This window comes from Felis catus, chromosome A1 (genome assembly GCF_018350175.1).
Source record: "Felis catus isolate Fca126 chromosome A1, F.catus_Fca126_mat1.0, whole genome shotgun sequence".
Lineage (NCBI taxonomy): Eukaryota > Metazoa > Chordata > Mammalia > Carnivora > Felidae > Felis > Felis catus.
Window position 1 is genome coordinate 212358286 of NC_058368.1, and position 16568 is coordinate 212374853.

General features: G+C 37.6%; 1 pseudogene; it reads left to right on the forward strand.

The window, feature by feature from the left end:
- LOC111556575 overlaps positions 1–16568 on the forward strand; it is a 342142-nt pseudogene that overhangs the window by 18622 nt on the left and 306952 nt on the right.

The window sequence follows — 16568 nt, forward strand, 5'->3', positions numbered from 1 at the left end:
GGTGGGGAACAAAGGCGCTCACCGGCGCCATCTCCCCCGCCCATCCCCCAGCCAAAATCCCAAAGAGAACCAGTTCCTGCCAGGGAACTTGCTCGCTCCGCGCAAACACCCAACTCTGTGCTGCGGAGCCAAACCTCCGGCAGCGGATCTGACTCCCTCCCGCTGCCACAGGGCCCCTCCTGAAGAGGATCACCTAAGGAGAAGTGAGCTAAGCCTGCCCCTCCTGCCCCCGTGCACCTTGCCTACCCACCCCAGCTAATACGCCAGATCCCCAGCATCACAAGCCTGGCAGTGTGCAAGGCCACACCACCCCACAGTGAATCCCACCCCTAGGAGAGGGGAAGAGAAGGCACACACCAGTCTGACTGTGGCCCCAGCGGTGGGCTGGGGGCAGACATCAGGTCTGACTGCGGCCCCGCCCACCGACTCCAGTTATACACCACAGCACAGGGGAAGTGCCCTGCAGGTCCTCACCACGCCAGGGACTATCCAAAATGACCAAGCGGAAGAATTCCCCTCAGAAGAATCTCCAGGAAATAACAACAGCTAATGAGCTGATCAAAAAGGATTTAAATAATATAACAGAAAGTGAATTTAGAATAATAGTCATAAAATTCATCGCTGGGCTTGAAAACAGTATACAGGACAGCAGAGAATCTTTTGCTACAGAGATCAAGGGACTAAGGAACAGTCACAAGGAGCTGAAAAGTGCTTTAAACGAAATGCATAACAAAATGGAAACCACCACAGCTCGGATTGAAGAGGCAGAGGAGAGAATAGGTGAACTAGAAGATAAAGTTATGGAAAAAGAGGAAGCTGAGAAAAAGAGAGATAAAAAAATCCAGGAGTATGAGGGGAAAATTAGAGAACTAAGTGATACACTAAAAAGAAATAATATACGCATAATTGGTATCCCAGAGGAGGAAGAGAGAGGGAAAGGTGCTGAAGGGGTACTTGAAGAAATAATAGCTGAGAACTTCCCTGAACTGGGGAAGGAAAAAGGCATTGAAATCCAAGAGGCACAGATAACTCCCTTCATACGTAACTTGAATCGATCTTCTGCACGACATATCATAGTGAAACTGGCAAAATACAAGGATAAAGAGAAAATTCTGAAAGCAGCAAGGGGTAAACGTGCCCTCACATATAAAGGGAGACCTATAAGACTCGTGACTGATCTCTCTTTTGAAACTTGGCAGGCCAGAAAGAATTGGCACGAGATTTTCAGGGTGCTAGACAGAAAAAATATGCAGCCGAGAATCCTTTATCCAGCAAGTCTGTCATTTAGAATAGAAGGAGAGATAAAGGTCTTCCCAAACAAACAAAAACTGAAGGAATTTGTCACCACTAAACCAGCCCTACAAGAGATCCTAAGGGGGACCCTGTGAGACAAAGTCCCAGAGACATCACTACAAGCATAAAACATACAGACATCACAATGACTCTAAACCCGTATCTTTCTATAATAACACTGAATGTAAATGGATTAAATGCACCAACCAAAAGACATAGGGTATCAGAATGGATAAAAAACCAAGACCCATCTATTTGCTGTCTACAAGAGACTCATTTTAGACCTGAGGACACCTTTAGATTGAGAGTGAGGGGATGGAGAACTATTTATCATGCGACTGGAAGCCAAAAGAAAGCTGGAGTAGCCATACTTATATCAGACAAACTAGACTTTAAAGTAAAGGCTGTAACAAGAGATGAAGAAGGACATTATATAATAGTTACAGGGTCTATCCATCAGGAAGAGCTAACAATTATAAATGTCTATGCGCCGAATACCGGAGTCCCCAAATATATAAAACAATTACTCATAAACATAAGAATCCGAAACAGGCTCTAGGCTCTGAGCCGTCAGCCCAGAGCCCAACGCGGGGCTCGAACTCACGGACTGTGAGATCGTGACCTGAGCCGAAGTCGGTCGCCCAACCGACTGAGCCACCCAGGCGCCCCACATAGGTTAATTTTCATACTCAATAGCATTATAAGCTTTTTGAGGGAAGATTGGGTTTGAGTGCAAGTGATCAAAAACCCAAAATAATAGTTGCTTAAACAAACAAACAAAAAGTTTATTTCTCTCTCATGTGTAAATTGAATGTGGGTCTGGCATGATTTTCCATGATTTTAGATGCCTAGGATCCTTCTATTGTGCTTCTCTGCCAAGTGAGTCTTCTATTTTTATGGTTATTATGTAGTCCAAGATGAAGGCAAAAGCTATCCATGATGTCCACATTGCAGCAACAGAAAGGAAGTAGGAAAAGGAAGAGGAAAGCTCCTTCCCTTTAAGGACATTTCTTAAAAGTAATTTAGTTCACTTGCTTATACCCAACTAGCCAAACCTTGGAACTTGGCCTCAAGGGAGGTTGGGAAACATAGTCTTTATTATGAGTGCCTTAAGACCAGGCAGAAATGGAGGGTACTTCACTTAGGTAGAAAGAAAGAAAAGATATTGGGCGATAGTCAGCAATCCCTATCTAAAGAGTAATGACCAAGTCTTATATTGTTTTGTATACCTGATATGCCGACCCCAATTGCATATGCAGTAGATACCCAACAGGTAGTTATCAATTGATTCCACTTAGAAGGGATTGTTTTCTATTATTTAAAAAAAATACGTATTTTACTCATATAACTTACTGATATAGTGGCCTATCTTGGGTTTCTAAGTGCCATTTTATTAAATTGTTCCCATAATGCATCATATTTTAAGTTGCAGACTTCATCTAATTAGTGATAGACTTCTAGATCTAATTGGTTTATTTGTTTTAATATTGCTCACAACTCAGTGTTACTATTCTATGTAAAATCCTTGTAAAAGTTTGTATGAGTGTGTGTATTTTCCTGAGGGTAGAGGTTGGTTCATAGTGTGTATCAGATTCCTTAGTAAATCTGAATCCCATAAAACATTAAGAATCACTGGTGTAAACTAAGAAATAATATGGGCAGTTTGATTTCTAGCTAGTAATTTTGCCAAGTTTTTACTTCTTATTATCATTTGTTACTCTAGTAATCTGTTCTTTCTTAAGTAATATGATTATTCTAGTAATCTGATTACCCTGGTAATCTGTTCTTTCTTAATATATAAAGTTATTTAAAATTTTTTAGAGGGGCTGAATATTCAAAGATACACTCTTGGTCTCTTTTTTTTCAAATAAATTGTAATACTCTAATTGCTTTTTAAAAAAATTTTTTTAATGATTTTATTTATTTTTCAGACAGAGACAGAGCATGAGCAGGGGAGGGGCAGAGAGAGAGAGGGAGACACAGAATCTGAAGATGGCTCCAGGCTCTGAGCTGTCAGCACAGAGCCCGACGTGGGGCTCAAACTCACAGACTGTGAGATTGTGACCTGAGCTGAAGTCGGACACTTAACCGACTGAGCCACTCAGGTGCCCCAATTCTAATTGCTTATTTTAAAAGTGTGGGTTTTGCTATTGGGATTACATCAAAATAAAAAGCTTTTTCACAGTTAAGGAAACCATCAACAAAACAAGAAGACAGCCCACTGAATGAGAAAAGATATTTGCAAATGATACATATGTTAAGGGGTTAATATCCAAAATATGTAAAGAACTTATACAAACAACACCAAAAAAAAAAAAAATACAATTAAAAAACGGACAGAAGCTATGAGCAGGACATTTTTCCAAAGAAGGCATACAGATGGCCAACAGACACATGGAGAGATACTCAACATCACCAATCACCAGGGAAATGCAAATCAAAACCACAGTGAGATATCACCTTGTATCTCTCATAATGGCTAGAATCAACAAGAAAGAACAAGTGTTTGGCAAAGACATGGAGAAAAAGGAACCCTCATGCACTGTTGGTGGGAATGCAAACTGGTGTATCCACTGTGAAAACAGTAAGGAGGTTCCTCAAAAAAATAAAAATAGAATTACCACATGCTCCAGTAAATTCCACTGTTATTTACCCAAAGAAAATAAAAACATTAATTTGAAAAGATATATGCACCCCTGTGTTTATTGCAGCATTATTCACAATAGCCAGATAGCTATGGAAGCAACCCAAGTGTCTATGCATAGATGAATGGATAAAGACTGTATGGTGAAATATATATGTGATGGAATATTACTCATCCATAGAACAGAATGAGTCTTGCCATTTGCAGCAACATGGATGGATCTATATATGGTATAGATCAAATATAGAATTTAAGAAACAAAAGAAATGAACAAAGAAAAAAAAGAGACAAACAACACAGACTCTTAAATATAGAAAACAAACTGGTGTTTGCCAGGGGGGATGGGCGAATGGGTGAAGTTGTTGTAGGGGATTAAGAGAACACTTACTGTGATGAGCAGTGAGCAATGCATAGAATTATTGAATCACTGTACTGTATACTTGAAACTAATATAGCACTGTATATTAATTATACTGGAATTAAAAAATAATAAATAAAGATTTTAAAAAAAGTTTGGATTTTGGTCAGAGTGATGTTACCAAGATGGTGACATAGGTTGTTCTTGACTTTGCACCCCTCACAAGAACAACTAGCCACTGTTGAAGAACAAGACACCGCTAAGAGAATCCTAGAACATGAGAGTAAGGCTGAAGCACCTCCTGCACTACAGAGACCATGACAGATTGTAGCAGATTGCATTAGGGAGTAAGAGAAATAGCTACATGTTGACTACATTGCTTCTCTTCTAGGCCAGCGCAGTACCATACAGAGTGGTCTCTGCTGAGCATCTTGTTCCTCCAGTGGGAAAAGAGAACCCAAAGGGGACAACCACTCCACCTGTCAGCATTGTGAGTTTCTTTATATGAGCCCCTACTCTGATCTCTCACCATGGGGAGTGCATGGGAATCTTCAGGACTCAACCACTGGGAATCTGACTGTGATGGAGAGTGGGGGAGGTTATAACAACCAGCACATGAATCTTAGCAGACCAAGTTCATCCCTGCAGTGCCCAAGTAGTAATCCCAAACTGTGGTTTTGTTCATCTGCAGAATCAAGTCAGGGGTGCTTCATGACCAAGGAAGTCAGCAGGGTTCAAATCTGCCTGATTCTGATCCTCAAGTGAGTTTTGCCTGCCCTAGAGCTTGGTTTGCCTGTGCCCAGGGAAGGAGCTGAATCACAGCCCCAACTTCTGTGGAGTGTCTTCTGCCGTATCTGATCAGAAGGACTGGCAACAATTCCTGGAAGCAGTGTGGCTCATTGGCACTCCAGCTGACAGGTGGGCAGGCAGAGTTGGTCATCCCTAGAACAAAGCCACTATCAGGCATGTAGTGTTCTTGTACTATACATAGTCAGGGGGATTAATTCATAGCAAAGGCTCCAGCTACTAGCAACTGGAGAACCTGTTTTGAAAATTTGAGAGTAGCCTGGAGTAGCTCTTCCACCTCCCACCCAGGCAAAGTTGCTGACACATAGACCCACCTGCTGTGACGAGAAACATCTTCTGGCCCCATCTCATTAGAAGGACTGTAGACAACTCCTGGAAGCTGTGTGGCCCAGCAACACTTGAGCCAAGAGGTGGTCAGACAAAGTCAGTAGTTTGCAGAACAAAGCCACTGGTCCTATTCAGTCAGGGAACTTGGTGTCTGGATCAGTTTGAGATAAGACAACTAAGGATTTTACCAGCCGTAGAGCTGCTTCTCCCACTGTACCCAGGCAGGGAATCTAATTTGTAGCTCTACTCATCACTGAATGCAGCCTATCTATCTGACCAGGGAACCTAACCACAGCAGGAAAGCTGCAAAGCCTATTCAACAACCCTACATGCAGTGGCACTTGAATAGGCAGCATAGTCCATGGCTTTCCCATCTGTAGAGCAAAACCAGTGGCCTCACTAGAGTAGGAAATTTAACTCACACTTTGGCTTGGTTCAGATTCGAAAACAACAAGCTATACAGGCTCTGGGTCCCATCCTGCAGCTCTCCCAGGGCAGGGAAGTTAATTCATGGCCCCATCCACTACTGAATATTGTAGCCAGTCTCTATCATCTGGTAATCCTGACAAGAGAATCTAGGCAAGTGTGGAACCCATCCTACAGCTGCACTTTGGTTGGGGTCCAAGCCAGCAGTTTTATTCAACTGTTCTCAGCCCATGGCGTATCCCTCGTCCCTATCCTCAGAGCTTGAACAGTTGTTTCACCCAAAAGTGGACCATAAAAGCAGGTTTCACCTATCTAAGTACATTAAAAATAAATATGACCAGAAACCCAAACTAAAGTGATTGGTGAAGAACTGTCTCTGCCAAAGCAAACCAGTAACATCCGGTAGAGTCTGATTACTCAAATGTGCAGATGCCAATGGAAGGAACCAAGGATCATGAAAAGTCACGTATATATGACACACCAAAGAAATCTAGTAAAGCTGCAATAACTGTAAAGAAATGGAGATCTGTGAACTGTCAGACAAAGAATTCAGAATGAACTTCTTAGGAAGTTTGGTGAACTACAAGTGGACAACAAAATTAGATTAGCAAAACAATGCATGAATGAAATGACAAGTTTGACAAGGAAATAGCAGCCATCAAAAACAAAAATGAAATCCTAGAGTTGAAAAATACAGTTACCCACCTGAAGAATTCAATAGAGAGTTTCAGAAGTGGACTTGACCATGCAGAAGAATGAGTGATTTGAAGGATAGGACATTGGAAAGTATCCAGAGGAGCAAAAATAAAAAAGAATGAGCAAGAGTGAAGAAAGCTGACAGCAATAAGACAATGAAAAAATGATACTTGCATTATGGGAATTCCAGAAAGATAAGAGAAAGAGAATGTGACATAAAGTATATTTAAAGCAATAATGGCTGAAAACCTCCTGAACCTAGGGAGAGAAATAGATATCTAGATCCATGAGGCCCAAAGGACTCCAAATAGGTTGAACTTGAATAGGGCTACACCAAGACACATTATAATTAAATTGTCAAAAGTCAAAGACAAAGAATTTCAAGAGCAGTAAGAGAAAAGAGACATTACATACATGGAATCCTCTCATAAGACTATAGACAGATTTCTCAACAGAAACTTTTTAGGCCAGGAAAGAATGGGATGACATTTTCAAAATATTGAAAGAAAGAATAATTGTCAGCCAAGAATTCTATATTCAATGAAACTATTCTTCAGAAGTGAACAAGGTACAAAGTCCTGAACAAACAAAAATTGAGGGAGTTCATTACTATCAGACCTGCCTTATAAGAAATGCTAAAGTGAGTTTTTTGGTGAAAATAAAAGAACACTAACATCATAAAAACAGAAGTACAGTGTAAATCTCATAGGTAATGGTAAATATATAGTCATAGTTAGAGACTGCAATATTGTAGTAGTAGTGAATAATTCATTTAAAACTCTAGTTTAAAAATTAAAAAATGAATACAGTAAAAATAACCATAACTATAATAACCTGTTGTTAGACAATATAAAAATATGGATATTGTAACATAATAACCTAAAATGTGAGAAGTAAAAGTATAAAGTTTATAAATTCTATTGACACTGTTATCAGTTTAAAATAAGGTGTTACAAGTTTAAGATATTTTACATAAGCTTTATGGTTACCACAAAGGAAAATCCTGTAGTAATTACACAAAAGAACATGATAAAGAAGTCAAAGCATATTGATATCAAAAGACATCAACACACCAAAAAAGATAGCAAGATAAACAAGGAATAGTGGATCTACAAAACAACTAGGAAACAACGTACAAAATGATAATAGGAAGTTCTTACCTAGCAATAATTTTTTAAACAAAAATGGGTAAAATTCTCCAGTTAAAATACATTGAATGGTGCAATGGATTAAAAAATAAAAACAAGATCCAGCAATATACTGCTTACTAGAGACTCACTTAAGCCTTAAAGACACACAGAGACTGAGTGAAGAGATAGAAAAAAACATTTCAAGCAAAAGGTAACCAAAAAAAAAAAAAAAAAGGAAGGGTAGTTATACTTCTATCAGACAAACCAGACTTTAAACTAAAATTGGTAAAAAGAGACAAAGAAGGTCATTATATAATGATAAAGGAGTCAGAAATTAAGAAGATATAACAGTTGTAGATATTTATGCACCCAGCATTGGATCACATAAATATATAAAATAAAAACTAACAGAGATAAAAGGAGAAATAAATGGTAATATAATAATAGTTGGGGGCTTTAATACTCTATTGTCAACAACGGATAGATCATCCAGAGAGAGGATCAGTAAGGAAACAGTATTTGAACGACGGTGTAGACAAAATGGACCTAACAGACACAGAACATTCTATTCAACCACAGCAGGATACACATTATTCTCAACTGCACAGGGAACGTTTTCTAGGATGGACCATGTTTTAAGCTCAAAAAAGTCTTAACAAATTCAAGAAGATTGGAATCATACCAAGTATCTTTTCTGACTATAACAGCATGAAGCCAGGAAAAAATAAGAGGAAACCTGGAAAATTCATGAACACATGGAAATTATATAAAACTTTTCTGAACAATCAGTGGATCAAAGAACAAATTAAAGGGGGAATACCAAAAGTTTTTTTGAGACAAATGAAAATAAAAACATAACATACCAGAACTTGTGGGATGCAGCAAAAGCAGGTCTAAGAGGGAAGATCATAGCAATAAATGCTTATGTTAAGAAGCAAGGAAGATCACACATAAACAATCTAACTCTACACCTAAAGGAACTAGAAAAAGAAGAACTGAGCCCAAAGTTAGAAGAAAGAAAATAATAAAGATTAGAGCAAATATAAATGAAACAGAGAACAGAAAAACATTAGAAAAGATTAACCAAACTACGAGTTGATTCTTTGAAAAGATTAAAAAAAAAAAAAAAAAAAAAACTGACAAAAGCTTGGCTAGACTAACCAAGGAAGAAAGAGAAAGGACTCAAATCTATAAAATTATAAATGAAAAAAGAGACATTACAACTGATATCACGCAAAAATTCAAAGGATCATAAGAGGCTACTATAAACAACTATATGCCAACAAACTGGAGAACCTAGAAGAAATGGAAAAATTCTAGAAACATACAACTCACCAAAACTGAATCAAAAAGAAATAGAAAATCTGAAGAGACCAATTATTAGTAAGAAGATTGAGTCAATAATAAAAAATCTCTCAATGAAGAAAAGCTCAGGACCAGATGGCTTCACCGCTAAATTTCACCAAACATTTAAAGAACACTCCCAAACTCATTTTGTGAGGCCAGCATTATCCTGAAATGAAAACCAGAAAAGGACACTATTAGAAAAGAACACTATAGGCCAATATTGCTGATAAATATAGTTGCAAAAATTCTCAGTAAAATACTAGCAAACCAAATTTAGCAGCACATGAAAAGGATCGTGATCAAACACATTAAAAAGCATCATGATCAAGTGGGATTCATCCCTGGAATACAACGATGGTTCAACATATGGAAATTAATAGAATTTATATCACATTAATAGAATGAAAGAAAAGAAACATATGATCCTCTCAATAGATGCAGAAAAAGCATTTCACTATATTCAACATCCATTCATGATAAGAACTCTTAACAAATTACACATGAAAGGAACATATCTCAACATGATAAAAGGCCATATATGACGAACACAGCTAACGTTATAATCAGTGTTGAAAGGTTGAATGCTTTTCCTCTAAGATCAAGAAGAAGACAAAGGTACCCATTCTCCCTTCTCCTATTCAAGATAGTTAACTTGGAGATCCTAGCTAGAGCAATTAGGCAAGAAAGAGAAATAAAATATCAGAATTAGAAAGGAAGGGGTGCCTGGCTGGCTCATTTGGTAGAGCATGTGACTCTTGACCTTTGGGTTGTGAGTTCAAGCCCCACATTGGGCATAGAGCTTACTAAAAACAAAACAAAAAAGATTTGGGAAGAAGTAAAATTGTCTCTATTTGCAGATGACATGATTTTATATACAGAAAATCCTAAAGACTCAACCAAAAACTGTTAGATCTAATCACTGAAGTCAGTAAAGTTGTGGGATACAGAATTAACATGTGAAAGTCAGTCATGTTTCTATACACTAACAATGAATTTTATGAAAAAGAAATCAATCCCATTTATAGTAACATCAAAAACATAAAATACTTGGGAATAAATTTTGCAAAGGAGATGAAAAACTTTGCTTTGAAAGCTATAAGACATTGATGAAGGAAAAGAAAGAGGACAAAATAAATGGAAAACTATCACATATTCCATGGATTGGAAGAATTAATATTGTTAAAATGTGATTACTGCCAAAAGCCATCTGTGGATTTAATGCAATCCCTATCATGATTCTCATGGCATTTTTTTTACAGACATAGAAAAAACATTCCTAAAATTTATATGGAACTACAAAAGACTCCACATACCAAAAGAAATCTTGAGAAAGGAGAACAAAGCAGAAGGCATCACATTTCCTGATTTTGAGAAATACTATAAAGCTATAGTCATTAAAAACAGTATGGTATTGGCATAAGAACAGTCTATATGGACTCAGTATGGCTGGGAAATGTAGTTGGGTTAAATGAAATTTAGGATATTTTTGCTATTTATTTACAATCTAATTAGGAAAATAAAAGATATTCTGAGAAAACAGTGAGTAGTTATTAAGTTACATACTATGTCATACAATCACTGGTTGTGCAGGGTACAATCTGTGCAATCGAATCTGTATGAGTACAGAATCAATTAATATGAGCTGAAGTAGTACATCTGTGGTTCCTGAGATAAATAATAAATTACTATTCCAGTATCTTCCCAGACTGGCTATTTTATTGAAGGTCATATTCCTCTTGTCACATATTGGAAATTCCATCTATAATTTTTATTTTAACTTTTTCCTCCCTTTTCCAATGACATAATCTTACCCTAACCACCCACCAAAGAAAACAACACAGGATTCTTTGTAGTGTGCTGATGGCATTTTGAAAACAAAAGGACATGGCACATACAACTAAGCTGAATATCTGGATATCTGCATGATGCTGTATCTGTGGTCCTTTGGACAAGAATTGCATGCCTCCATCTTGGGAATCAGTGTACCAGTCCTAGAGTGAAGGAGTCTTTGGACTTTGTAACTGGTCTCCTTGGCAGAATTTTGTTTTTGAATGGAAAAAAAAGAACCTGAGAAAGGTGTGTGTGTGTGTGTGTGTGTGTGTGTGTGTGTGTGTGTGTGTGTGTGTATACAGTGGTGGTAATGGTGAATTTCACAGATGGGGAAGAATTCTGAAGAGCTCTTTCCTGGTAACATTGAGTAAGCAAGGAAATCTTTGTCTTTTAGCTTTTTGAATGATAATCAGAGATAGGCTGCTGGAACTACCATCTGGTACCTAGGTAGTCAGATGCTATGTTGCAAAACTCTTTTATTCACCAGGCTGGACCAGATTGTAGTAACAAGCCACTCCAAAATCTGAATGGTTTAAATAACAAAGGAATATTTCTTTCTCCCACTGCGTGTCCACCATGGGTCACCAGAGGGCTTTGACAACATTGTTGTCCTCACTCTGGGACCTAGGTTGACAAAGTACCTATCATTTAGAATACTGCTGGTCAAAATGGTAGTGGGGGAAAAACAACTCTGTAGGGTCTAGCATCTGTATCACTCTTTGGCTTAGAATAACTCAAATCAATCCTGACAGTTTAGGATTTAATGAAGTTTTATAAGGAAAAAAAAATCCATTAAGATAACTACAGGATTTTATATTTAGAACCTCAAATTTGCTTGCCTAGAATGAGGGTGTGTGCAAGAAGAACTGAAGGCTCAATATGAATGAGCCAGTAGTGTTATATGACAGCCAAAAAGCTACAGTGATTTCAGGTTAGAGTAATAACATCCATAGCAAAATTGGTCCATAGTTGTTCCACTATACTTCCTGTTAAACCATTCCAGAGGTATCTGTTCAGATTTGGTACCATACTTGGAATGATACTCATAAAGAAAAATGAGTTTAGGGGTGCCTGGGTGGCTCAGTCGGTTAAGCGTCCGACTGAGCTCAGCTCAGGTCACGATCTCGCGGTCTGTGAGTTCGAGCCCCGCGTCGGGCTCTGGGCTGATGGCTCAGAGCCTGGAGCCTGCTTCCTATTCTGTGTCTCCCTCTCTCTCTGCCCCTCCCCCAGTCATGCTGTCTCTCTGTCTCAAAAATAAATAAACGTTAAAAAAAAATTTAAAAAAAGAAAGAAAAATGAGTTTAGTTGAAAACAGGAGAGTCAAGGGTCATTAAGCGTCTGATATTATGCGGGATGATTGAAGAAATTGAGGCTGTTTTACCTAAAGAGAAGATAGAGAAGTAACATGATAGCTGTCTCTAAGAATGTGGAGAAGGGATTCAGCTTATTTCCATGTATGACAGAAGAGTCCAGTGGTATCTATGAATGGAAACTGAAGGGAGGGTTTCAACTCAATCTTGAGAATTTAGTAGGAATTTGAACTGTTCAACAATAGCACAGACTGGAGGGTGCCGTTCCTTTCTTGGTGAGAGAGGCTAACTGAGCATGTTTTGTTACAGAATATGATCCCATGTTGTCTCTGATTGAATTTATTCTTGTATTGTTGTCCGTATTTGTTTCATGCAATTGGATGGCTATCTGAATCTTATTTGGAACTTTTTAGAATGAGAATTGATCTTTGAAAAAAGTTGGTAAATGAAATAATGAATTTTTGAAACTCTCAGGGATCATTTTTTTAAAAAAAAATTTTTTTTAACGTTTATTTATTTTTGAGACAGAGAGAGACAGAGCATGACGGGGGAGGACCAGAGAGAGAGGGCGACACAGAATCTGAAACAGGCTCCAGGCTCTGAGCGGTCAGCACAGAGCCCGACGCGGGGCTCGAGCTCAGGGACTGCAAGATCATGACCTGAGCCGAAGTCGGCCGCTTAACTGACTGAGCCACCCAGGCGCCCCACTCTCAGGGATCATTAAATGACATATGCTGGAGTCACACTGATCTATGTTCATATCCTAGCTCCTCCCTTACAAGCCTTGTGACCTTGGCAATTTAGTTCATCTCTCTGAGCCTAAATAGGTGCCTCTGTAAAATGGAATTAATAACGTTGTGGATAGGATTAAGTTAAATAAGCTAAAAATGCCCAGAAAGAACTTCTCAATGCACTTGACACAGAGTATTCACCCAGAACATGGAGGCTACATTGTTATTAATCCTTTCTTTGGCTTTTGTTTTACTAAGGCTAAGATGGTGCTTTTAGATTCTTAGTTCCAGCTTCTTTTCACTGTTTCTCTTGAGTTAGTTCAGGTTTCAGGGTCAAGTCAAGAATATCATTGATTTTAATAATCCTCCATTCATTTATTTTCCTCCCACTCAAAATGTTCTAGAGTAAGGTTTTTCAATGACCTCTGCAGCTGTCATTACTGGTAAAACCCATTAAATAGCATCTAACTGTCCAACTTGTCTGAACAACTGCACCTTTTGTTCCATGCACACTTCAGATCTGCGGGCCATAGACGTACTCATGTGTACGTGCCCCCTCTTAAGTTTCTCCTCACATTTGAAAACTGTTTAGTTTTTCTTTGACAGTTATCTAGAATGAGTCTCAGATAATTCCACTAACTTGACCTTTCCATTAAGCTACAGAAAATTCAGAGAAAGCTCACCTAAACTTCTGAAGGAGACAAACTTGAGAAACAATGATGTTTGCCAGCATTGAAATTTGTGCTTTTTATTGGCTCGTTTTACCCTTGGCGTTGATGAAAAGAATTGTTATAGTGTGGAGTCCATTGGAAGCAGTTAGCTTTATAAGTCCTGCATTAGGTAAAAATGTGAATAATCATACTGTATGCATGTTCTGTTTTGCAATGCTCTGCCACAAAAATGACTTCATACAGGCGTATTTCTGCACATAGATGGCAGGCTTGCATCCAACCTGTTCTGCTTTCTTACCTGTTCTCTTAGGTGCCAGCTTGTCTTTATTTCTTACTGGGTCCAAACTGATGGCTTTATTGCTAAGGTTTGTAAGCAATTAATTCTCTATCTCTCTTCACAGGGACTAGTGAAGCCTAACTACATTGTGATATGGAGAAGCATGAGGCCTTTGGAATTTATGAATCATAGCAATCAAATCTGGAAATAGTCATGTAGCTCTTTGCCTGAAAACATATTGTTGAGAATTCAGTTTATGGTTATTGCTCTTCCCTGGTGCCAGTTTGATTGTAACTCAGTTAAAAAACTGCTCACACAGTCATTGTGTGAGGAGAGTTATGTTGGCAAACACTCTAGTGTTACAGACATTTTATTACCAAACTGAGCAAACATTTCCATAAAGGTTCAGGTTTTTTCCCCTCTTTAGAACAGTCCTCAAAGGGCATTTTTGCACTTGGCCTCTCCACTCGTTGAGCAGCACCCCTTTAACTAACTGGTATGAAAGTGAGGACGAGGGCATGTTTCCAAGATTTTTTTTTTTTTAGGAGAGATTCACATTTTTTGCAGATTGATTTCTTCAGGCTAATAATAATTTTCCTTAGAAAATGTGAGCTTACTGAACTAATTTTTGTAACAGGGTTACTGTAATTTTCTAGAATGGAGGAAATTATTAAGATAATTAAATTCCTTACTTTGTATAGGCACTAATATACAAGAGTGAATTACTGGAGAAATAAATTCAGGTAGCTTAATACTAGTAACTTTCACATGCAAGTTCTTGAAAGCATTAGGCCTCTCTACTTCATTTATACAATGAGGCTGATAATATAGTTCTATGTCATAAAACTGTTGTGAAGTTTCAAGAAGACTGTGCATTAAGCATTTAACCCATTGCCTGTGTCATTACATGTGAGTATTTAATCACCCCAAGCTTGTGAGATTGGAGGTGTGTTGGTTCCTACACTTTACTGTGAGGAAACTAAAGTTCCCAGAAGATTAACAGGGACTTGTTCAAGGTCATATGGCTCATTTGTGGTCCAGGGTGGGATTCCAATCTGATATTCTTAACTCCTAGTCCAGTGTTCTTTCACTAATTAAGGTCCAGGGGGAATTAATTAGGTGGATTGTTCAACATGATTTCAAGCAGTATTTCTTAATCTTTATTGCTCACTAGAATTATCTGTAAAACTGTAGAATGATATAGATGCTTTGGTTCCAACAATGGATTTTCTGATACAGTAGATCTGCAGTTTGTCGTTATAAACTCTCTTGGTGCTGTTGATGTGCTGCTTCTCTTCCATTCTCTATTTTTTATATTTCTGGAACTCCTTTTGGATGTGTGTTGGAACTTTTCCTTCTACCCTTCATATATATTCACTTTCACCTTTTTCCTTCTTCAAATCTCGGTGCTGCATCCTGGGAAATTTCTTTATTTTATTTTTCAATACCCTAAATCTCTTTGCAGTTATACTTAGTCTACTAATTCACCCATATATTGACTTTTTATTTCATGATTACATTTTGTATAATCTATTTGTGCCTAATTCTCTGTCCTGTTTCATGAATGCTAATCTTGCCTTTGTTTTTATATTTTAAATTAATTTTTATCAAACACATATGAAATAATGGATCAAATGAATAATTTTAAAAGTGAAATAATTCTATGAGGCTTATAAAGATCAGTAGCCATCTATTACACCCCTCTCCACTTCTGGTTCCTTTTTCCTAGTGGCAACTATTTTCCAATATTCTAGATGTTTCTATTATTTACTTCTGTGTTTCTAAATAACATGTTTATATTGCTCTCTCTTAATTTTACATATTCTTTGTAGTCTCTCTTCTATGGAACATGAAAAAGGTGAGGGTTCCGCTTTCCTATTCCTTTCAATAACACAAAATTTAATGTTTACTAAGAGTATATAAAGATTATTCATTCCTGAATCATGTAGTGTGTATGTTTCCTTCATTTAAAATTTTTTTGTTTTCTCCATACATGCTTTTTTTGGGGGGGGGGGAGGGGAGTGTTATTTTTTTACCTTCTTGTCTTGAATTCCTCACTGAATTCATCATTATCCAAGTTTATTCCTGAACTCTTAGTAATTCAGATACTTAGTAACAGATCAAGAATCTGTATTTCTTGGAGATATTCCTCCTAGATCCACCTGTTCCAATCTGGATTTAATTACCCTCTAGCATTGTTACACAAACTGTCTTCCCAGGACTTCTGTGTTGATTTTCTTACTTCCTGGATCCCATGTATTCCTTTTTTGTTTGTTTGTTTCGTTTTTTGTTTTGCTGAATTACATAACCCAGTAGCCTCAGAGGGCAGGTGCAAAGTAAAATTTTTGAAAAAAATATATGTCTGGAAATAAATTCTAGGCTTACATTCAGATGTAGAATTCTAGATTTGAAATAATTTCCCTCTTAGTTTGGAGTACTAACTTAAGTTTTTCAAGTTTTTAGTCTTGAAGTAGGAAGTTGGAAACCATTATTATTTCTGATTTTTTAAATATGATATCTGTTTTTCTCTTCCCAAGCTTTTAGTACTTTTCTTAATCCATAGTACTCAGAGACCAAGTTTGATATATTTTCTATGAACCTATTTTTAGTCATTGTGTTGTATACAAAGTGGGTTCATTCCATGTGAAAACTAATGTCCTTTTGAGAAAGTTTCTTATATTATTTCTTTGACAACCACCTTATCTCCACTCTCTCTGTTCT